Consider the following 23,784-nt stretch of genomic DNA (forward strand, 5'->3'; position numbering starts at 1 on the left):
CTCTCTCTCTCTCTCTCTCAGCACCTCGGTGCGTACCAACTCGCATTTTCCATTCCATAAATATTTCTTTTATTACTATTATAGCGAGGCTCTCAACCCATACTTGCTCCTGCATGCTATGAAAGACGCTGATTGCCAGCCTTGCGGTTGTGGGTCTGGAAGACTCCAGCAGATTTTTCCTCAGCTGTCTATAGAGAGAGAGAGAGAGAGAGAGAGAGAGAGAGAGAGAGAGAGAGACTTGTGTTGCAGCGGCTAGGTCCGACATAAGTAAACAGATAAGTATAGAGTCAGATAGGGAGACCTTGTGTTTGTGTGGGTAATAGGTTTGGTATTGAGGAGAGACAGACAGACAGACAGACAGACAGACAGACAGACAGGGAGAGATCTAAGTAAACGGATAATTATAAAGTGAGATAGAGAGACCTTGTGTTAGTGAGAGAGAGAGAGAGAGAGATGTAAGTAAACGGGTAATTATAGAGTGAGATAGAGAGACTTTTTGTTAGTGTGGATAAGTTTGGTATTGAAGAGAGAGAGAGAGAGAGAGAGAGAGAGAGAGAGATCTAACTAAACGGATAAGTATATCGTGAGATAGAGAGACCTTGTGTTAGTATGGGTGAAGGTTTGGTATTGAGGGGAGAGAGAGCGATGGATAGAGACGGAGAGGCAGGGAGAGATCTAAGTAAACGGATAATTATAAAGTGAGATAGAGAGACCTTGTTTTAGTGTGTGAGAGAGAGAGAGAGAGAGAGAGAGAGAGAGAGAGAGAGAGAGAGATGTAAGTAAACGGAAAAGTATAGAGTGAGATAGAGAGACCTTGTGTTAGTGTGGATGAAGGTTTGGCGCACACACTCACACACACACACACACACACAGACAGAGACAGAGACAGAGACAGAGGTCACCGAGTTGGTGTTGGTACCAGGTTCCATATTGGAAAAGAAAAAGAGGGAGATTTCGTTTAATACTAAAAAGAAGTAGATTAATCACTAAGTGCGCATCGATAAAAAGCGGGTAAGTGAAGGAATATGTAAGAATTTCCGAACGATCAAAAAACACGCCTTGTCTCGTTGGTCGGTTCCTAGGATGGAGGGGCCCCCCTGTCAATAGATTTCGGAGTCCAGGCAAGAGGAACCTGCTCGGGAGGTTCTGTTGGCAACCTCCAGCTTCAGGGTTACGTACAAAATTAGGCCGTATTATTTCTGTACATTCCCTGACAACGTGCATGGCGGGGCGCTGTTTAAAAGCACACACACACACACACTCACACTATATATATATATACTATATATATATATATATATATATATATTATATATATATATATGTATATATTATATAATATTATGTATATATATATGTATATATATATATATATATATATATATATATATATATATATATATATATATAAAGGTTTTGCCACGGATGGAAAAATGAAAGGCGAGAGAGCCAAGAACTTAAGGTCTAACACGTGTTAGACCGAAAGTTCTTGGCTCTCTCGCCTTTCATTTTTCCTCCGAGGCAAAACCTTTATTTATACATAGCATCACGTTTTATATACTTTTTATATAAAAGGAGCCCATACAGACGCCATAATATAGAAAGAAGTCCCTATTTCAGAGACCTACCTAAAGTGAGAGATAGCAGTCTCTGAAATATATTACTTTCTTCCTATATTTTGACGTTTTTATGGGCTCCTTTTACTAGATCTAATTCTGTTGTAACAGAACATTTTTTACCAGTCATATATACTATATATATATTATATATATATATATTATATATATATATATATATATACATACATACATACATAAAGACGTCTAGGAGTGAGGAATGGTTTGAATATCCCACTTTTGACCTGACGTATGAATCGAGAGATGATTGATCTGTTGTTTGTGTATTTGTACGCACACTCCGCTGCGTCTATGTTTTTCTTGGATGTAACAGAAGGCTTCTGGAAATGGTTCAAATTCATGGGGGGTTGGGGGGGAATCCTCCAGCAGTTTTTTTTTTTTGTTTTTTTTTTTTTTTAACAAATCCCAGTGAGACGGTCAGCTTAATGTTCTTCTCTGGTCAATACCCGAAGAAAACAAGAGAGAGCAAATGAAAGGAACTTGGGATGATTTTAACCTAGACAAAAGTTATCATAAAAAGAAAAAAAACGTTCTGCGAGAGCTAGAATAGCAATGTTGCAACCTGCTAAAAGGTAGGATCTTCGTCTTCAAAAAAAAAAAAAAAAAAAAAAAAAAAGCGAGGATAAATTCTTCCTGCCAAGAAATACCAGTTATCCAAACCAGATCAGGACAGTCCCTTCTACAGCTGGAAAACTCGTTTTCAGCGCAGACAGTCCTAGCTCTTAGCAAGTCACCCGGATGCGTCAGATAAGCTGAACAGTTGAGGTAACTGATTTCGAAATGCCAGAATGAAAGAAGATGGGTCTGTCATGGCTGTGCGGGAGTGCGAAGTTGGGTTTGATTGGGAAGAGCATACGATGGAGGGATATGGAAATTGCCTAACTATAACTTTAGATGGAAACATTAATAGGTAACAGAAGTGTTAAAGGACTGAGAGAGAGAGAGAGAGAGAGAGAGAGAGAGATGGAGATGGAGATGCCACCTTCATTAATAAAAAACAAGTACGAGCATAGGACAGCTGAGAAAATAGTTTATAGTTCAAGTCTGGAATGGTAAAGCAATGGATGATGTTAGAATTTTATTTTTTTATTTTAACGTTCCGGTAAAAATTAATCTCTTATTTTAAGTTTAGGCAGAGATCAGAAAGATATTTTTGTTCCTTTTCTACCTCTCTTACTTTATTTGTTGTCATGCCTCACCATGGTCCACTAGTCCTAACACCACAGTGCTATGGTTTAATGTAAATTTTAATAATATTTGAAATTTTACAAAGCGGCGTTGATACTTTTCTTAACGCGACGTTATATCTAAGTTTAAGAGGCACGGTGTAGGATATAAATTCTCTTGACAAGGTGAATAAACAGTAGTCAAGATATCACAATGAAATGGACGATTATGAAATATACCAGTTTTCATATCAAGACGGTAGCATAAGTTAGGACTGACACTGTAAGTCCCTATCCATGCGATGTTAGGTAGTACGGACCTCTCTGAACTTCGGACCAAGGTAAGTACCTTTATTCTGCATACTTACGTATGCCAATCGTAAGTAAGAGACGTTGGTCTTATCGGAACTACGTATAGCATGCACACTTTCGTCGTCACACATTAAGATATCTATGGATATACGTTACGTTATATTTAACGTACCCAGTGCCATCATTTGAAGACTTATAAATTGACCTCTGATGTCTACTAGTTGTGTGGGATCTCCTATGCTTTTACTTGGCTCAACCAGAGGTTGATGGAAAATAAATCGTGAAATTGACTAGGGTTCGATAAAAAGGCGCAGGAACCTGGACTTAGACGTGGCGGGAATGATCAGTGGCTTGAACCAGTCGTTGATACAAATGCAGTGTTGAACCAATGTTCAGTGACAAGACCAAAACTTCTACCAAGGGCCGATGAAAAGACCAGCAGTGGTTTGAACCAAGGAACGGTGAAAATCGGAGATCGATGAAAAGAACAGAAGACCAGTGCCGAACCAGCTATTTAAATAAAATACCAGCGGCTTAATTCAGTGATCACTGAAATACCAGTAGCCAGAATTAGTCGTAAATGAAAAGATAATTGGGCTGAAATCGTGGTGGATAAAAAGGCTAGTGGTGTAAATCAGTGCTCAGTGGAGAAAAAAAAAGTGACTTGATGAGGGGTAGATGAAACTAAGAGGGTTGAACAGATGCAGATGATAAGACCATAGGCATGAAACAGAGGTACATGAAAAAAAAAGTGTCGTCAATCAGTGGTTGATAAAAAGACCAATAACTTGGGCCAGAGGTCGATGGAAATACAGAGATAAGGGTTGACAAAGAGCAGTAGCTTAAATCAGGGGTTGATGAAAAGAACAGTGGCTTGAATTTGGTTTTGATGGCAAAATAAATGTTTTGAAAAGGTAGATGAAAGTAACAGTCGCATAAGGCAGTTAGATGGAAATAACCAACATCCTGCGAGTGTGGTCAATAAGAAGTCAGTGTAAGAGTCGTCAGTGTAAAGACGGGTGGCTAGAATTAGTGGTCCAAAAAAAAAAAAAAAAGATCAGTGAGCTGAACGAGAATTGGATATAAAGATCAGTTGCTTGGACTGGAGGTTAGCGCAAAGACCAGTGGCTTGAACCAATTTTTCCATAAGAAAAACACTGGTGGCTTGAATTGGAGTCAGGGACAAAACCAGAGGCTTGGGACAATTTTCAATAAAAAAACAAGAGCAGTATATTAAACCAGGGATAGATGAAAGGACCAGTAGCTTGAACCAGTATTCGATGAAAAGACCAGTGCAGTGGCTTGAACTGGATGTAAGTGAAAAGATCAATGGCTTGAAGTAGTGGTCAATGAAAAGACCAGTGGCTTAAACCTGTAGCTTGAACCAGAGGTCGATGAAAAGACCAGTGCGCCCGAACTAGTAGTTATTGACAAGGCCACTGGTTTGAAGAAGGGGTTTATGAAGCGAGAAGTGGCTTGAACCAGTGATTGGTGAAAAGACCAGTGGTTTGAACCAGTAGTTACTGATAAGGCCACTGGTGAAAGCCACTGGTTTGAAGAAGGGTTTTATGAAGTGAGAAGCGGCTTGAACCAGTGGTTGATGAAAAGACCAATGGCTTGAGCTAGCAACATCAATAAAAAGACTAGTGACTTTAAAAATGGTCAATGAAAAGACTTAAGGTATTAGTTAACAAAAAAAGGAGTGGCTTGAACAAGTATTGATGCAAAGACCAGTGGCTAGAACCAGGGCTTAATGAAACGACCTGTGGCTTGGACCAGTTGTGGATCATCCAACTGGACAGTGACATGCACTGGAAAAGTTAGGCTTATTCCTTAGCTAGTCTTATTCATTTCTGGAAAATAAATGAGTGGCCCAAATGATTTTTTTTTGTCTGACTACTTTAACTGGAATTTCTAGACCCTTATCTTTAATTTCAGAGAGAGAGAGAGAGAGAGAGAGAGAGAGAGAGAGAGAGAGAGAGAGAGAGAGAGAGAGATTTTAGCCAATGACTGAAAGAATGGTATACCAAGTAAGACTACAGATTTTGCACTCTGGCTTTTTAAAATATATAATTCCTACATAGAATATAAAATAACCAATCCAAAAATGACTTTTAAAAATGACATCGCTTTGACGATTACTTTAATTTGAATATTACTTTACGTTAGGAAATAACTTTTCTTTAGATATGGAATCAATGTAACACTTGAATAATAACGCTAGAAGAATCTCCATCTCGAAACTGAGAGACATTACTGCCAAGATCGTCCACTTGTTTTCTAGTCTTCTGAGTATGGCCACAGGAGAGACTCAATCACATTAGATTTATTTCCTTTTTATAGCCAAGTGACCTCAGTGAGTCCGTTCTAATTGTACTTTATGTCAACTAATTATCAGAAGCCTTAAATCCCCGCTAATTGACGTTAATCGCCCGATGAGAAAATATATGTAACCCACTCAGAGCGTCATTCACTTTTTTAAACCAATTAAATCAACATTCTCTCTCTTCTCTCTTCTCTCATCTCCGGCTCGTCTCTCCCTCTTTCTTCTCTCGGCTTCTCAGTCCCGTCTCTCTCTCTCTCTCTCTCCCTCGTAAATGGGCATCTTTGAGTGGTAAGAGTGTAAAAGGGTATGGGTATCTTCAACAAGGTACTGTTTGTTCTAGGGAATCTCTATTCATTTATACCATCTTAAGATGGCACCAAGAGAATTGAGAAGGTGTTGGAATTTTGACCATTTTTATAATGGTACTTAGTGTTGCTGTACACTTTGTGCCCTGACTCCTAATTTACAAGTTGTCCGTCCACCAGGAAGTTTTTACTTTTTTGTTGATTATATGTATGTACGTATGATATATTACATATATATATATATCTATATATATTATATATATATATATATAATATATATGTGTTAATGTGTGTGTGTGTGTGTGTGTGTTAATGATCATGTGTATACATATATAAATAATTATATCTATATTTAGATATATATATATATATATATATATATATATATATATATATATATATATACACGAGACTTTCAGTTTTAGATAAAAGTAGAAAATCGTGTAAAAATAAAGCGAGAGAGAGAGAGAGAGATAGATTTGGCGTGGATAATAAAGAAAATCAGATCAAGAAAGAGATCTCTTGGCTTTGAAAAAAAAATTGTGTGTGTATGTGTTTGTGTGTATGAGAGAGAGAGAGAGAGAGAGAGAGAGAGAGAGAGACCGTCCGGCTACGTCTCCTTCTCGTTATTACTTTAATTACACGGTGTCTAGTTATTGGCCAGTGGAAGAGGCTACCGTGCTACTCGGGCCTTCCTGCCTCTCTTCTGTCCATTTGAGTCCCATGTGTGTGTATATTATATTATATATATTATATATATAATATATAATATATATATATAGTATTATATATATAAATATCATCTGTAGCTCGTAAATCATTTGCCGGCACGCGAGCTCGCTAGGCAGCGGAGGGGTGCAAAGCTGGCCCGGATACTGTGTCAAGTCATAGAAATGCGCATGAAAGGTCATGAAGCCTGACTGTGCTGTAATTTCTCTTACTTGCTAGCATATATAAATATGTGTGTGTGTATGTGCGTGTGTGTGTGAGTGCGTGTATTTATGTACGTGTGTACATGTGTATATATAAACACATATATAAATACACGCATATATATCTATAAATAATATATATATATATATATATATATATACATATAGATATATTATATATAATTTATATAAATATATGTATATTTATAAATATATTATATATATGAATAATTATATATAATTAGTATATATATATATATATATATATATATATATTATATATGTATATGTGTATGTATATGTATATCGCCTGACCATCATAAGATTTTCGTGAGATTCACCACACTTAGTTTGCAACCCGTTATATCATACTGGTCCTCTAATGTCCAGGCAATACTGGCAGCATGAAGAAGGGCATGTGATTAGGAACCTCTCTCTCTCTCTCTCTCTCTCGTCTCTCTTCTCTCTCTCTCTCTCTCTCTCTCTCTCTCTCTATATATATATATATATATATATATATATATATATATATATATATATATATATATATATTATACTTTATATAACAGACAAAGTCAGTTGCTTGCCTCATAGGTTACTCCATATCTCTCACCCCGAGACGCTTTTGAATGTTCATATTTGCTTGCTTTAAATTTATGCTGACTCATGCTTTCATGCGCAAGGGACCACGCCTATCTTCTTTCGCCTTTCTGGGCTGAATATTATAAATTTCATAAAACAGCATCGTCCCATTTTCACTTAATAAGGCGAGAAGGCTTGATAGTTACTCCTGTCAGAATTCAAATGGTATGACAGCTACATTTTCTGCTAGTTTATTTGTTTTTTATTCATGCGTATCTATTTTTATCTTTACGTGATTTAACGGTTGTTTCTACTTTTATTCGTTTGAATATGTATTTGATGTTTCAATAATTTTCCATTCACTTTCCAGGCTATTTAGAAACTATGTTGTTCTTCTAATATAAAATATCCTTTTATCAGAAGTTCGCCCTTCATCATATGCATATCATTTTGTTGACATCCTTTTATGTAACATATGTTTGTATAATTGTAAGTATGTATGTATTTATTTGCTTATTTTTCATCTGAAATTTGTATATGTTCATATATAAATACATACCCACAAATATACAAATGTGTATAGTGAGCGCATTTTTGTTTATGAAACAGTATTATCCATTCACTAGACCACAAGATGTGATATAGAGTTTGATTTTCAAAAGATCAGAGAGAGAGAGAGAGAGAGAGAGAGAGAGAGAGAGAGAGAGAGAGAGAGAGAGAGAATTACGGCAACCAAGCTCTGTTTCCTAAGTTTCCCATCTACGTCTCTTGGGTTCAGGAGAGCAAAACCTCTTGCAGTGGCAGATACAACAGAGCTTTGTTAATGTAAAATGGTGCAATGGAGTTATAATTTCAGAAACAAAGAGCCGTTAAACTTGATCATCTTCAAAAGTCTGAGTTCTTGAAACAGTCACTCTTATCTGCTAGGAAGACAGGTCTGATAGAGATATTATTATTATATACAATGTCCCAAGGGGTCCACAATAGAAAAAATGTTAAAAGTTCGTGTATAATTTATAAATACTTTACAAAAGCTTTCGAACCCTACCCTAGGTTTATCTTCAGGGAAGGGTTCGAAAGCTTTTATAAATTGTTTTTAAATTATACATGAACTTTTAACTGTTTATTATTGTGGACCCCTTAGAACAGAGATATTATTATTATTATTATTATTATTATTATTATTATTAGTTATTAAAAAACAGGCATCCACAGAATTGACTACCCTGACAATAAATAAGGAAAATTATAGTGGGGGAAAAAGGGAACAGTGAAATAACGAGTAAAAATAACAGAAATATAAGGATAAGTGAACCGGTAAACATTTAAGACACTAATATAATAAAAAAAACAGCTGAAACATTTACCAGTAGAGGAAGATTTAGAGATGTCCATTGAGCGGAGGGTAATTTTTCTTTAACCAGGAATGAATAACTCCCTGGCTTGTGTTGAGGAGTTGCTTGATCAAGAAATCAATGGAGCATTGCCACTTTTTGGTTTGTCTTAGCGTCTACATTTCCATGTAAGTAAAGGATATAAAAATCATAATTTACTTAACAGCTATACTTCCAGCTATTCCAAATATTGTCACAGAATATACATCCTTACATAAACCTGCACACACATACCCATATATATATATATATATATATATATATATATATATATATATATATATATATATATATATATATATATATATTGTATATAAAATACATACATACATACATACATACATACATACATACATACATACATACATACATACATACATACATACATACATATATATATATATATATATATATATATATATATATTATATATGTATGTATATATATATGTATGATATATATATATGGTATGTATATATATATATATATATATATGTATATATATATATATATATATATATATATATATATGTATGTATGTATGTATGTATGTATGTATGTATATATAATATATATATATATTCAGTCGTTTAGTACCTGTGATGAGGGGTAACAATTAACGAATGGTAAGTGTATTAACCAGAATACTTGGCACTTCGTCACCATATATATATATATATATATATATATATATATATATATATATATATCTATGATATATATATATTATTCATATATATATATACATATATATTTATACATATATATCATACATACATACATACATACATACATACATATATAGATATATAGATATATATATATATATATAGTATATATATATGTATATATATATATATAGTATATATATATATATATATATATATATATATATATATATATGGTGACGAAGTGCCAAGTATCTGGTTAATACACTTACCATTCGTTAATTGTTACCCTCATCACAGGTACTAAACGACTGAATACTCTAAAGGCAACAGTGATCCCTTAACAACTTACCAGTATTGCAGAAAATCAGACTTAAGTTCATCAAAACAGGTGTGAGGTAATCTTGTAAGTAATTAAATTAATTAAAGGGCATCATTCCATCAACAACTTTAAAAGTCTAAGTATTTCCCTGGTTTCAAAAGTCTAAGTACTTCCCTGGTTCTAAGTCACTTCAAGTAAATTGAAGGAAAACAGATCAATTACCACTCTATGTTTCTACCTAAGCAAATCATAATTATAACTATACTGATTTAGATGAAAACACTTATAAAAATTTTAAATACAAAAATTTATTATTAAACTCAAAATTATAAGTGAAATTCACAATATCAGGGAAAATTACTGTTACTTGAAAACGAAGTAAAGTTTAATTAATTCTTGAATCAATTAAGTAAAATTAAATCAAAATTAATTTATCACTAAATTCAAGAAAATTAATTCAATCAAAATTCAAAAGTGCTAGGCAATACTTAAAATTTGGGAATTAATTCACATGTGCTAAACAACAATTAAACTTGAAAAGAATTCTAAGTAAATGCAAATTAATTTAAAAGTGTTAAATTCACTTAAATGTGCAACGATTATTTAATGAAAATAACTCAAGTTAATTAAATTGTGAATGCAAATGAAAACACAGAAAAATGTGTTGAATACCAAAACTGTAAGAAGCATTAATCACACAGAATATAAAATAAAAAGACACACTTCAATAACAAAATGGATAAATGCACCAAAAATAAACGCTTCAATAAGAAAATGGATAAATGCACTTCAAATGAAACAAACACAAAACACAAAAATTTGCAATGTGTAAAAATGTAAATTGTTTTTCAGCCAATGTAAATATTAGTTAAAAATTTTATCAAACTACTGTAATTATTAGTTATTAGTTCTCTAAATCATTGTAACCATTAGTTATTTGTTGCAACTAATAAATAACACACTTTACCTTCTTAGTATACCAATTTCTTTCTTTCAGCTGCAGCTTGTTCAAAAAATTCACCACAACTCACAATATTTCTCAAAAATAGGCGCCGTTACACGCTTGTAATGTTTGTTCAGATTCCACAAAAAGCACTAGATAATACTAAATAAACTCTAAGAAATATCAAATCTGAAATTTATGAGTGACCAATGTCTAAACATAAAATATTTAAGTTACGTTAATATGAACTCAAAAGGGGCGTGCGAAGAGAGAGAGAGAGAGAGAGAGAGAGAGAGAGAGAGAGAGAGAGAGAGAGATCTGAATGCCAGGAATCCCAAGTCTGTATTATCTGCTTTCATTTCACATGAGAGCTGGGCAGTGGATCTAGCACAAAACGTTTTGGCCATGCGTAAGATGATGCAATCTTCTAGAAGCTTCGAATATGACGTAACTTTACAGAAAAATCGTGAAATCTACACGTGGCATTCGGTAAAGACGTACACGTATGAAACGAGTTATGGATGAGTCATGACATTGCTCAACAAAGACACGTACCCGATAGAGACAGAAGTCGAGCAATAACCAAGATTGACATGTTTTATAAAAACAACACGGAGACTCGAGTTCCTCTAATCTCAAGGCGATGAAAAGTTACCGAAACAACTCTAGCTTCGAATGGACAAAGTTAATCCCTCTCTCTTTTCATACTACGTTATATATTCTTTTTAAATTATGTTATGTGAAATCTGAACACACATTTTAAACATCCTATTACTCTAAAGCTAGCTAGCTAAGGAATCTGAAAAATGTTGCAAAATTCTATATATAAAATTTTTACACCAAAGCCAAAGGAGGGGATATATGCATATATATATATATATATATATATATATATATATATATATATATATATATATATATATATAGATATATATATATATATATATATATATATATATACATATATATATATATATATATATATATATATGTGTGTGTGGTGTGTGTGTGTGTGTGTGTGTGTGTGTGTAAGCGTGTTTGAGTGCATAATACACACACACGTATGCGTGTGTGTGTTTGTGTCTATGTATATATCATTTTGCTTTATTTAGAGTTCAAAATAATTTTTTGCAAATGATGACGTAGGATCTTGACGTAATTGGCAATATGAGGAAGAAGGCCACCGTAATTGTTGCTGTAACAAAGATAAAGAATGGTGAATATAGAAAATGTGTGTAAGAGATAGTAAAAGCATAACAAACAAATCAGGAACGCTACAAAAAGTTAATGAGTATTTTACGTGAGGTGAATGAAAAGTTCATATCTTCTGAGGTCATTTGGTGCAGCGGAATATTTTTATGCTGTTAATGATCAGCAAAGTGTGTCGGGCGATGAATGCTGAAAGAAAAAGATTTCGTTCGTGTGGAAATAAAGAAAAATCTGGATATATTTCAAATGAAAATACTCCGAAGACAGAGTGGGATAGGTGACGAGGGTGTCGGAATCAGACGTCAGGGAATAACGAGGAAAAGGAAGAAATTACCCTGCTTTTGGTAAGATTTGTAAAGAAGGAAAGACATAAATGACGACAAGCGAAGAATGAATAAACGGTGCGTCATGCGAAAGGCGAACACTTGCTGGCGAGACACTTGTTGTAGAAGGCGTTGAAGGCACAGTTGTGTCAATGTATAAATGCACAACACCTCTGTGGCAACGTTCTTTAAAGGTCTGTCGCTCCAAACAGTGAATTCCATACCAGAGAGTAGGTCGACTGCGGTCGGGTACAGCGATTGTGAGAGCCCTATAGGGCCAGCAGTTTCATCCCGAAAGATTTGCTGAAAACTGAAATGCCAACGGATACTGGATCAACCCCTTGTTAAAGGTTAAAGGAAAAAAGTTTACGAAAAGTAAAGAAGATACATACATACATATATATATGTATATATATGAGGATACAATCCACAATGAAGTAAAATCCTCTTGTAGTTTAAAATATATATATCTCTTGTACAGGATTAAAGCTTTTGACCATCAACTGTGGTCTTGTTCCTGTACAAGAGATATATATATTTTAAACTACAAGAGGATTTTACTTCATTGTGGATTGTATCCTCATTTACTTAGAGGTACGACATAGTACCTGGCTTCTGCATGTATATATATATATATATATATATATATATATATATATATATATATATATATATATATATGCATGCATGTATTTATGTAAGTACTTCGGATAACATATTTGAAAATATATCATAAATCCGAGGTAGATGCGAATTAGATATTAAAGGACAATTGTAGCTTGATGTAATGCAATATGAATTCACGGTAATGTGATATGAATCATATATATATATATATATCATATATATATATATATATATATATATATGTGTGTGTGTGTGTGTGTGTGTGTGTGTGTTATATGAAAGAGGGATTTGTTAAGAAAATATATTTTAAATACCATTGTAATGTGATGTGTTGTGACTTTCTTAGAATGTAAGAGTCATCATTTAACTTCCTTAGAGACAGTGCTCGAGGTGACGAGCTTTAGGAATGCTGACATGTCTTTTTGGGGTGGTGTGATATCAAAGTTGCTGTATGTGCAGATCAGTAGCATGTCCTGTTGCTACGGGTGATCGCAGAGGTGTCTTTGAAATTGGATACAGGCAGTTACCTTGGGCTGGACATTGTGTGGGATTTCGTATGTGTGTGCGAGTTTTTCCCTACAAAATGAGAGTATTAGATTACCATGAGGGGGAGATCTGTACAAGAGAGGCAGAAGCCATGATGGCTTCTTCGAACAGTACTTTTATTATAAAGTGATTGTGCATACTGTGTTGAATGGGTAAGCATATTTATTTTGGCCAAAGATGTGGCTGGATTGTATTTGAATATTTATTTCAGAGATGTTATATTTCATATGATCTTTGATTTTAATCTTGTGCCTATCAAGGTGTTCTCCTGTCTTCTAACAGGCGATTCTTGAGAAAGGGGAACTGTTCTGGAGAAAGGGGAATTGATCTGGAGAAAGGGGAACTGTTCTGTAGAAAGGGGAATTGATCTGGAGAAGGGGGAACTGTTCAATAGAAAGGGGAATTGATCTGGAGAAGGGGGAACTGTTCTGTAGAAAGGGGAATTGATCTGGAGAAAGGGGAACAAACTTAATAGAATATGGTGACTTAATTGGTGTACTGACTATACTGACTGTGCCTAATATTATGGCTAAACTAATGTTAGTTATTTGATTAATTATCGAGGGTTATCTGAGTTATTTGGACTTTGAGTTTAACATCTCATTTAATCATTCCGTTAAGAACTTGAGTTATTTGGTTTACGCTTTGCTTTGAAATAACTGCATACTTTTGTAAGTTCTCGAGTCTGATTTAGTTGCCTTAGATAATGGAGGGAGGGGGTGTGTTGTGGAGAGAGAGAGAGAGAGAGAGAGAGAGAGAGAGAGAGAGAGAGAGGGTGTTACCAGTTGCCTTAGAGGCACAATCCATTGCTGCTTTTTAGTAAATATTGAGATCTAGTATCTCGCTTATCATATATTTATAATTATATATAATAATATATATAATATTATATATATATATATATAAAATACAATACATATATATATATATATATATATATATATATATATAATATGTATTATACATATATTATTATATATATATATATATAATTAATATTATATATTATTATATTATATATGTATATAGCTATATAATATATATATATATTATATATATATATATATAATATATATATATATGTATTTATATATATATATAATATATATATATATATTATATAATCTATAAACTATACTATATATATATATAGATATATATATATGTAGCTTATTTATATATATATACATATATATTACATATATATATAATTTATATATATATTATATATATATACACACACTAGTATATATATATATATATATAATATATATATACACACATATATTTATATATATAATATTTTATAAATAATTAATTAAAATAATTATTATATATATTATACACATAATATATATATAGTATTATATATATATATATATATATATATATATACACATTATATAATATATATATACTATATATATATATATATATATATATATATATACCATAATATATATATATATATAATATATATATATAATAATATATAATATATATTATATATCTACATATATAATATATATATATATTATATATATAATATTATATATATATATATATATATATATATATACATATATATATATATATATATATATATATATATATATATATATAATACACATACATAATATATAATTATATATAGATATATATATATATATACATACAAATATATACACGTATATGCTGGTTTGATATCAATTCTCAACATTAAAATATGAAGATCACGATCCTTTTTATATCCGTCTGCCATCGTTTCATAAATCCTTTTACTAGCTGCAACGCCAGAACTGATACCTATGCCAGACAGAAGAAAAAGAAAAAAAAAAAAGACTTGATATGTAAATTAAGCTTTTATGCCATTGCTGTCAACCCCTTCTTTTCACGGTTGAGTAATTTTACGTTTGCGAAGGTATGAGTGTGTTTCTGTATGCATAAAATTATTCTTATTTAGTTCCTTTTTTTTATTCTTAACTTAAATTTTCGTTGTTTTCTTTATTTCGTAGTTTCATTAACGTTTATTTCACCGTTAAATGGTTCCATTTACGTTTTTATGTAGTTTGTCAGTAATAATATGGATTGTTATTCATTTCAAAACTTTTGATATCAGTTTTATTAGCCATAAACACTTTCAGTTACGATTAAAGTGATTTTATCTTTATAAATCTTTAATTTCAGTTCTTTCAGCATCTCACGCTTTTACTGACGTGGCTGAGCTCGTAATTTTTTCAAGCACTTCCAACTTTTATGCACATTGCTTTCAAAATTATTATATTCTCACTTTTGATGCTTATTCGTTTATAAGTCATATTTTAAAGGTGTTTAGCAATCCCCTTTTTTTTTTTTTTTTTTTTTTTTTACATTTCTTAGATCATTTTCAGTTTCCATGTTCAGCGAGTTTACATTTGCAGCGTTGATTCTCTTTCCAGTCCCTGCTCTGAGACTCGTGTTCCAGGTAGGCGTTCCGCATCAATGGGTGATGGCATGTTGCATTTCCGATAGAGCACCTTCCTCCTCTTGGAACTGCAGCTCATGGATTCCATTGGTTATCCCCTTTTTATCTTTCAATCTTTGCCCATCGTGATCCTATCGTATCTATTTCGAAACTACTTCTTCTCTTCCTGAAATAACGTTGGTGTTCCTTCCTCCTTCGTCATGGGACGAAACTTCTTGAAGGGCCATATTCCCCCTTCAGCAGCCAACGCCCAGACGCTGCTACCGGCGTTACAGGACGGAAGGTGTCTGAACCTAACCATTTGATTCATATAATGAGACGAATCCTCCTTTTCTGCATCTTCCAACCCGAGGTCGACCGCCCCTCGCTTGCCACGCCGAAGGGTTCCGGATGCCATTGATTTTGAGCGCAGCAGTGGGTTTTGCGGCGTCTGAAATTACCTGATTTTTTCCATCCGAAGTCGTTGTTTGTGTTGTAAAGGGCAGCTGGTTCAGACGCGGCTGGCACGAGGTTACACAGGCAGCTCCTGAGTTACGCAGACCTTGTCCCGGTCCTGCAACCTGGCACGAGCCTCGGCTTCCTTTCCCTCTGCAACCGACCTCGCACAGTCTTTTCCAGCTTGCTTGGGCAGCTCTTTGCGTTCCCTTCCGTCGCTGCTGCCTGCGCACGCCGTCATTCGTCGAAGCTCTCGCGTTATTCCGGCGTCATTCCTTTGAAGGACCGTCGCCTTTCGTAACGAGATCCTTCCAATTGAGGACCCTCTCCCTTGGATAATGAATTAGCAACAGTGGGATAAGATCACGGAGGAGCCCGACATACCACGTCCATTTATTAGTCTGTTCTCGGTGCAAGTGCTGAGTGGGTGTTTTGAGCTATGGACGCTGCCCTGGAAGGTATTTGCTTTCCAGCGCTCGCTCTTCCAGACGAACTGAAGTAGTAAAAGATGCTGAAGAGATAGCGCTCGGGTGCGAAAGCCAGAAGCCAAGACTCGACAAACAAGATAAGGAAAGATAATAGAAAGGTTTCACTAGCGTCTTCAGAGAGAGAGAGAAGAGAGAGAGAGAGAGAGAGAGAGAGAGAGAGAAGGGGTGGGGGAGAGGGTGAAGAGGGATTTTAAAACAAAAAGATAGGCGACAAGATAAACCTTCTTGCATTTGGCGGTTACACATTAATCAGTGAAAACCGTTGCAGTGCATTCGGACAATCGTAGGGTATTTCCCCATTAATATTCACAGTATCTCGTCTCTAAACGGCTGATTCACACGAGGGGCTAACCATTTATCAACCGAAGGGTTTTTTTTTTCCACGGCTGCTTATTAATTCAATTAACCTTATTTAAGTTTTACTATCAGTGCTTCTGTTGCGGAGGATACGCCGTCATCTTGTTTGGAGGTCAGGCGTTTAAACGGCTGCGTTGTTTATTTTCTATCGTTGTTGTCACTTCTCTTTTTCTTCCTTTTTTTATAGATATTGTTGCGGGTTTTTGTTGGCTGCTCTTTTCATTTCGCAATGCTGTTGTTGCCTTTTTTTTTTCCTTATGAGTCAGCGTTGTTCTGTTCTATAAAGTTAGCGTAGGTAAATTATTACTGCCCCGGTTGTGTGTGGTTTTGTTCTTGAATTTTTGCAATGCAGCTGTTTCCGTTTTCTTTCTATATGTTTGAATCTTTCTCTTTTTTATCTTTCTTGTATTTACCATTTCTGTTGCCCAACAGCCTTAACTCTGAGAAAGAAAAAACATAAATAAGTGATATATTTCATGCTATTTCGACCGCAGTTTTTTTTTTTTTTTTTTTTTTTTTTTTTTTTTTTTTTTTTTTTTTTTTCAGGAACACTGCCATTTAGAATGTGCCTTTGCAATTCAGCATGAACAGATCGGCTGTATTGCTAAGCTCTTTGTATTCCTTGGACCTTAGTTTACTTTCCATGCAAAGGTTTGTAATGCCTGTTCCGTATTTCAAACTGTCTTTAGAAAAAATCAATATACCATAATTGTCTTCGGTGAATTATTTCGTATACAAATGACTTTCCTTTCAAGTTAAGAATTCATTGGCTTAATTAAACGATTTCTTTGCTCACAATATGGTAGCCTGTATTTCCAGTCCTGCAGTTTGTTTTTTCTTTCCACACTTGATTTTGCTCACAATATGGTTGCCTGTATTTCCGGGCCTGCAGTGTTGTTTTTCTTTTTTCCACACTTGATTTTGCTCACATATGCTATATGTATTTCCAGGCATGCAGTGTTTTTTTTTTTTCCACACTTGATTGTGCTCACGATATGGTAGCCTGTATTTCCGGGCCTGCAGTGTTTTTTTTCTTTCCACACTTGATTTTCTCATTACAAAGAAAATTTAACTGAAACGTTATAAGGTCATCCTTATCGGGTGTAAATCACTGCATTCGTTAAGCGATATTTATAATGCATCAAGCGACGCTTAACGAAATAGCGGATTGAGAAGTAAATCTAATGACGAATGAAGTAAGTTTTTGTAGGAATGTCTATCTGAGACTCCTGTGCTATTTTCGCTTTAGGTTCTGGATTAATTATTTAGTGAGATAGTGCCGTTATTAGTGAGGAATTCTTAGTACTCATTAAAGGTGATGTTTACCAACTTCCTCTTTTCTGACTTGTATTCTTACCACTTTCTTAAATTTTCTTATTTACATTCCCGTAAAATGCTCCACTTTCTGTTTCTTCGACTTCTTTTACAATGACATACTGGGTTTTTTTTATTACTATCATAATTTTTTTTTTTTTTTTTTTTTTTTTTTAGTTTTTCTGACTTGTTTTTCTGCGTATTAAACACTTTCTTGTTTGTTTTTTTTTTTTTTTTATTTCCATGGATGTGGCACACGCCATTTTCTTATTGTTTTTTTACTTGCATTGCCACGAAATACACTTTCTTGGATTTTCCTGACTCGCATTACTCTGACACATACACTGACCTGGTTTATATGACTTCTGTTGTTTGGACATTCACCACTTTCTTCGTTTGTGTAAATCGCACTGTTATGACATGCACTACTACTTTTTTTTTTTACTTGAATGACTGTGGAATTCTTCACTTCCCTGGTTTTCCCAACTTGCATTCTTGGCCTTTGTGACTTTCATTGTATTTTTCTGACTTGCATAGCTGCGACATACTCCTTTTTTTAGTTTTTATGACAACTTTTTTCCAAAGACTCCGGATTAACATCACTCAAATGGAGCGTCACATTACTGTCTGTTTTCACTTACTCAAGAATTATATTACTTCAACTTGTATCAATTTGTTGGCTGTTGTACTTGCGTTGCTGTGACACGCACCGCATTTTGTCTGCCTTGCTTCGTTGAGACATGTTACACTTTCTTGATTTTCTAGACTTATTATGCTGTAGCATGTTTCACTTTCTTCGTTTTTCTGACTTGCAATGCAATGATTTTCACATTTACACTGCCTTATCTGACTTCTTTGGATGTGACACCACTTGACTGGTTAAACATGCACCATTTTCCTGGTTTTTCGTACTCGCATTGCTCTGATGCCCACCATTTTCTTGCTTTGCTGCATTTACATTTTTTGTGGCAAGCTCCACTTTCTTGGTTTTCCTGATTTACATTGCCATGAATTTCATCAGTGTCTTGGTCTCTTAATTGCTCTGCTATGATCTACGCCACTCTGCTGATTTTATGACTAGTAGTGCTACGACATTCTTCTCCTGTTTGTTTTTCACGTAAATGGGGAAATGCTGTCTGAAGAGAATGCAGTCTTGGGATGAGAGAGTGCGTATTCTGAAATTTACTGAATGTGGAAAGCAGAAGAAGCCACAGCTTGATGACATTCTCCATTTTAGCAATATATGGAGAATGTTTCAGAAAGTGATCAATGCGGATGTAACGGACAGTCTAATAGGTAAAAAAATTGGAAAGCCTTAGGACTTTTTTGGATTACAAGTGACATTCTATGGTACAGTGATGAGTGATTAAGTGGCTCACCAAGGTTTTGTTTGTAAGGTCTTACCGGTGTAAGAGGAGACTGCAAGAATTTTAATTACATACTGTTACTGTAGCATGAAGGGAAATGGTAGGATCTTGACAGAAAAAGTAAAACAGGGGACAAAAGATTTGGCAAGGGAATAACAGTATGGACTCTAATATGAAAGAGGGTGTGTGGATCATGCATTTGTTATGAAGCTGAAAAGTAAAGGGAAAATGTCTACAAGGAATATATGGACCTGGAGAACGTAAATTTTTTCTCATTGATAGAGATACATGCTGATGGTTTTGATAATGAATAGTATAGACGGAAATCTGCTAAGAGCAATTAAATGTTTTCATGACCTAAGCAGAACTTGTATTAGAATATATAGACAAGAGAGTGAGTGAGTTGGTGCAAAAGTGTGTCTGAGGCAAGGAACTGTTGTCTCTTTGGTTGTTTAACATCTGTATGGAGAGAGTGACATGACAAGCTTGTATAGTTAAACTAGCAGTCTGTGCAAAGTTGACGGATTTAAAAGAAAAAAAAAAAACAGTTGTACAAGGTGTGCAGGATAGCTAATATTTGCAGACGACACAGCACTGATCTGGGGTACTGAGGAGAAACAGCAGAAACTGGTAAAAGTTCAAAGAATTTACAAGAGTACAAAGTTGAAAATTAATGTGGATTAGAACGAGGGTAGGAATTTAATGAAAAAGATGGAATAATAAATGTTAGAATAAATATCGGAAGAATGGAAGCAGTTCACTTGTATAGGTATTTGGGAGTAAGTAAAATTGATCGTGGTAGGCTGTGAGGAAAGATGAGTTTAAGTTACCGGGAGGAGACTGAGAAAATTTTAAGGTACCGGTAGGTACCGGGAGGAGACTAAGGAAATTTTAAGATACTGGGAGGAGACTGGGGAAATTTTAAGATACCGATAGGTATCGGGAGGAGACTAAGGAAATTTTAAGGTACCGGGAGGAGACTGAGAAAATTTTAAGATACCGGTAGGTACCGGGAGGAGACTAAGGAAATTTTAAGGTACCTGAAGGAGACTGAGGAAATTTTAAGGTACTGGGAGGAGACTGTAAAAATTTTAAGGTACTGGGAGGTGATTGAGGAAATTTTTCGGTACCAGGTGGAGATTGAAGAACTTTTAATGTACCGGGAGGAGGAGGTGTAAGAAATTTTAGGGTACCGGTAGAAGGGGAAATTCAGGTACCGGGCAAGGTAGATTGAGACACGAGGGGATAGAGGTCGAGTGTCTTTTGGAAAAGTTAATCCCTGTCACAAATTATATTTACGAGCAAGAGATCCAGGAGGAAACAACGTGTAAGCAAAAGATATGGAAGAGAACTGGAGAATCTATGGAAGTCAAGGCAGAAATGCGGGATGGAGTTAATGAGTCAACTTTCCCATACAGGAGTGATGCGTTGATATTCATAATAGAGTATATTTGACGTAGAAAGAAATTGGAACGTGAGAAACATGGGAATAATACAAAAGTCGGTTAAAATGTTAATGTACCTGATTATTTTGAGATAATTCAGTTAATACAGGGTATCCATAAAGTCCAAGTACCATTCTAAGCAATAACTACTTGTAATGGTACTGAGACTTTATGGACATCCTGTACTATATGGATGAACATAGAATGGCAAAAAGATCATATAGAACTATATTGTTAAGTCTACAAAAGGAGAACCAGGAAAGTGTTTGATATATGGCCTTTTAGGTTCACTGGGAAAGGAGAACCTTGATGTTCAGAGAGGGAAATGGTACTGTGTGTGTGTGTGTGTGTGTATGTGTATATATAAAGTGGCTCAATGTACTGCTGAGGAACATTGTGTCGGCCTATGAAATGGTTATTATTGTAGAAATATATGTCAGATATATATATATATATATATATATATATATATATATATATATATATATATATATATATATATATATATATATATATATATATATATATATATATATATATATATATATACAAAGCCACGTGCAGATTGCACATTTTGTATGTAAAATTGCGTAAGATTTTGAAGCTTCTGGAAGCATTATTGCCAAAAACGTTTTTGTGTCATCCACTGTCCAGTTTCCGCAAAGGAGAAATATTTCATTGGATCTTAGATACTCGAGGCGTTAACACTTCTCTCTCTCTCTCTCTCTCTCTCTCTCCCCTCGACATCCTTGAGATTATATTAACGTAACGTAAATTGGTCACTCGTAACTTGAGAATTTCATATTTGATATTTCTTAGAGTTTATTTAGTGTTAAATAGTGTTTTTTGTGGAATCTGAACAAACATTGTTGTTGTAACGGCGCCTGGTTCTTGTGAAAGTGTAAAACAAGACTGCAGCCAAAGAAAGAAGTTGGTTTATACCAAAAAGGTAAAGTGTTATATTTTTATTATTATTGCAACTAATATCTAAAAACTAATAAACGGATAGGAACAGTGGTTAACTAATAACTGAAAGGAACAGTGGTTTGGTAAAAACTGATGTTTACAATGTTTTGAGTGAGAAAATTTACACTTTTACACATTGCAAATTTTTGTTTTGTGTTTGTTTCATTTTGTGCATTTTTTCATTTTCTTGCTGAAGTGTGCCTTTTTATTTTGATACTGTCCACATTTTTCTGTATTTTCATTTACATTCACAATTTAATTGACTTAGTTATTTTCATTGCTTAATCATTACACATTTAATTAAATTTAACAGATGTGAATTAATTTGCATTTACTTAGAATTCTTTTCAAGTTTTATTATTGTTTGGCACTTGTGAATTAATTTCAAATTTTCAGTTATTGCCTAACAACTTATGAATTTCAATTGAATTAATTTTCTTGAATTTTATGATAAATAATTTTGATTTAATTTTACTTAATTGATTCAAGAATTAATTAAACTTAACTTTGTTTTCAAGTAACACGTAATTTTCCCTGATATTGTAGGATTTCACTTATAAATTTAGAGTTTAATAATAAATTTTTGTATTTAAAATTTTAAAAATTTTTATAAGTGTTTTCATTTATAAACCAGTATATTTGCATATGATTTATGATTATGGTTAGGTAGAAACATAGAGTGGTGATTAATCTGTTTTCCTTCAATTTACTTGAAGTGACTTAGAACCAGGGAAGTACTTAGACTTCTGAAATCAGGGAAATACTTAGACTTTTAAAGTTGTTGATGGAGTGATGCCCTTTGATTAATTTACTTACTTACAAGATTACCTCACACCTGTTTGATTTTCTGCAATACTGGTAAGTTGCTAAGGGATCACTGTTGCCTTTACAGTATTCAGTCGTTTAATACCTGTGATGAGGGTTCAGGTGTCTGGCTTTTGTGAGGTAACAATTGATGAATGGTAACCAGATATTTGGCACTTCGTAACAATATATATATATATATATACATATATATATATATATATATATATATATATGTATGTATGCCATATATATTATATACATATTTAAATATATATATGTGTGTGTGAGTTTCTGTTGTAGTTCAGTGGTTTGTAATATTCACTTTTCAAGACAAAATGTGCCATAAGCACATTTTGTTAACAGCTCTTGGGTACTTGGTAGATGGTCAGTGGTAGTGGGTGAAAGCACGGATAAACGATTTGCATGAGGATGGGGGATGTGTTATGTCTCACCTACCCTCCTGATCCCTTACCTATCCCACCCCAACCGGGCAGACCAAATAGGAAAGATTATATATGTATATGTATATGTATACATATATATATTGTGTATATACTATATAGTATATATAATGATATGTGTATGTATACATATAACATATATACTATATATATATATATATATATATATATATATATATATATATATATTATTAATGTATATGTATATATATATATATATGTATAATATAATATATATATAAATATATAATATAATATATATATATATATATATATATATATATATATATATATATATATATATAATAGGGCTGTATATACAAGGATACAGAGAGAAAGAGAGAGAGGGTGAGACGCATGATATGTTCAATTAGAAAATCTGTCTTCA

Source organism: Macrobrachium nipponense, chromosome 14 (assembly GCF_015104395.2).
Source record: "Macrobrachium nipponense isolate FS-2020 chromosome 14, ASM1510439v2, whole genome shotgun sequence".
NCBI classification, from domain to species: Eukaryota; Metazoa; Arthropoda; class Malacostraca; order Decapoda; family Palaemonidae; genus Macrobrachium; species Macrobrachium nipponense.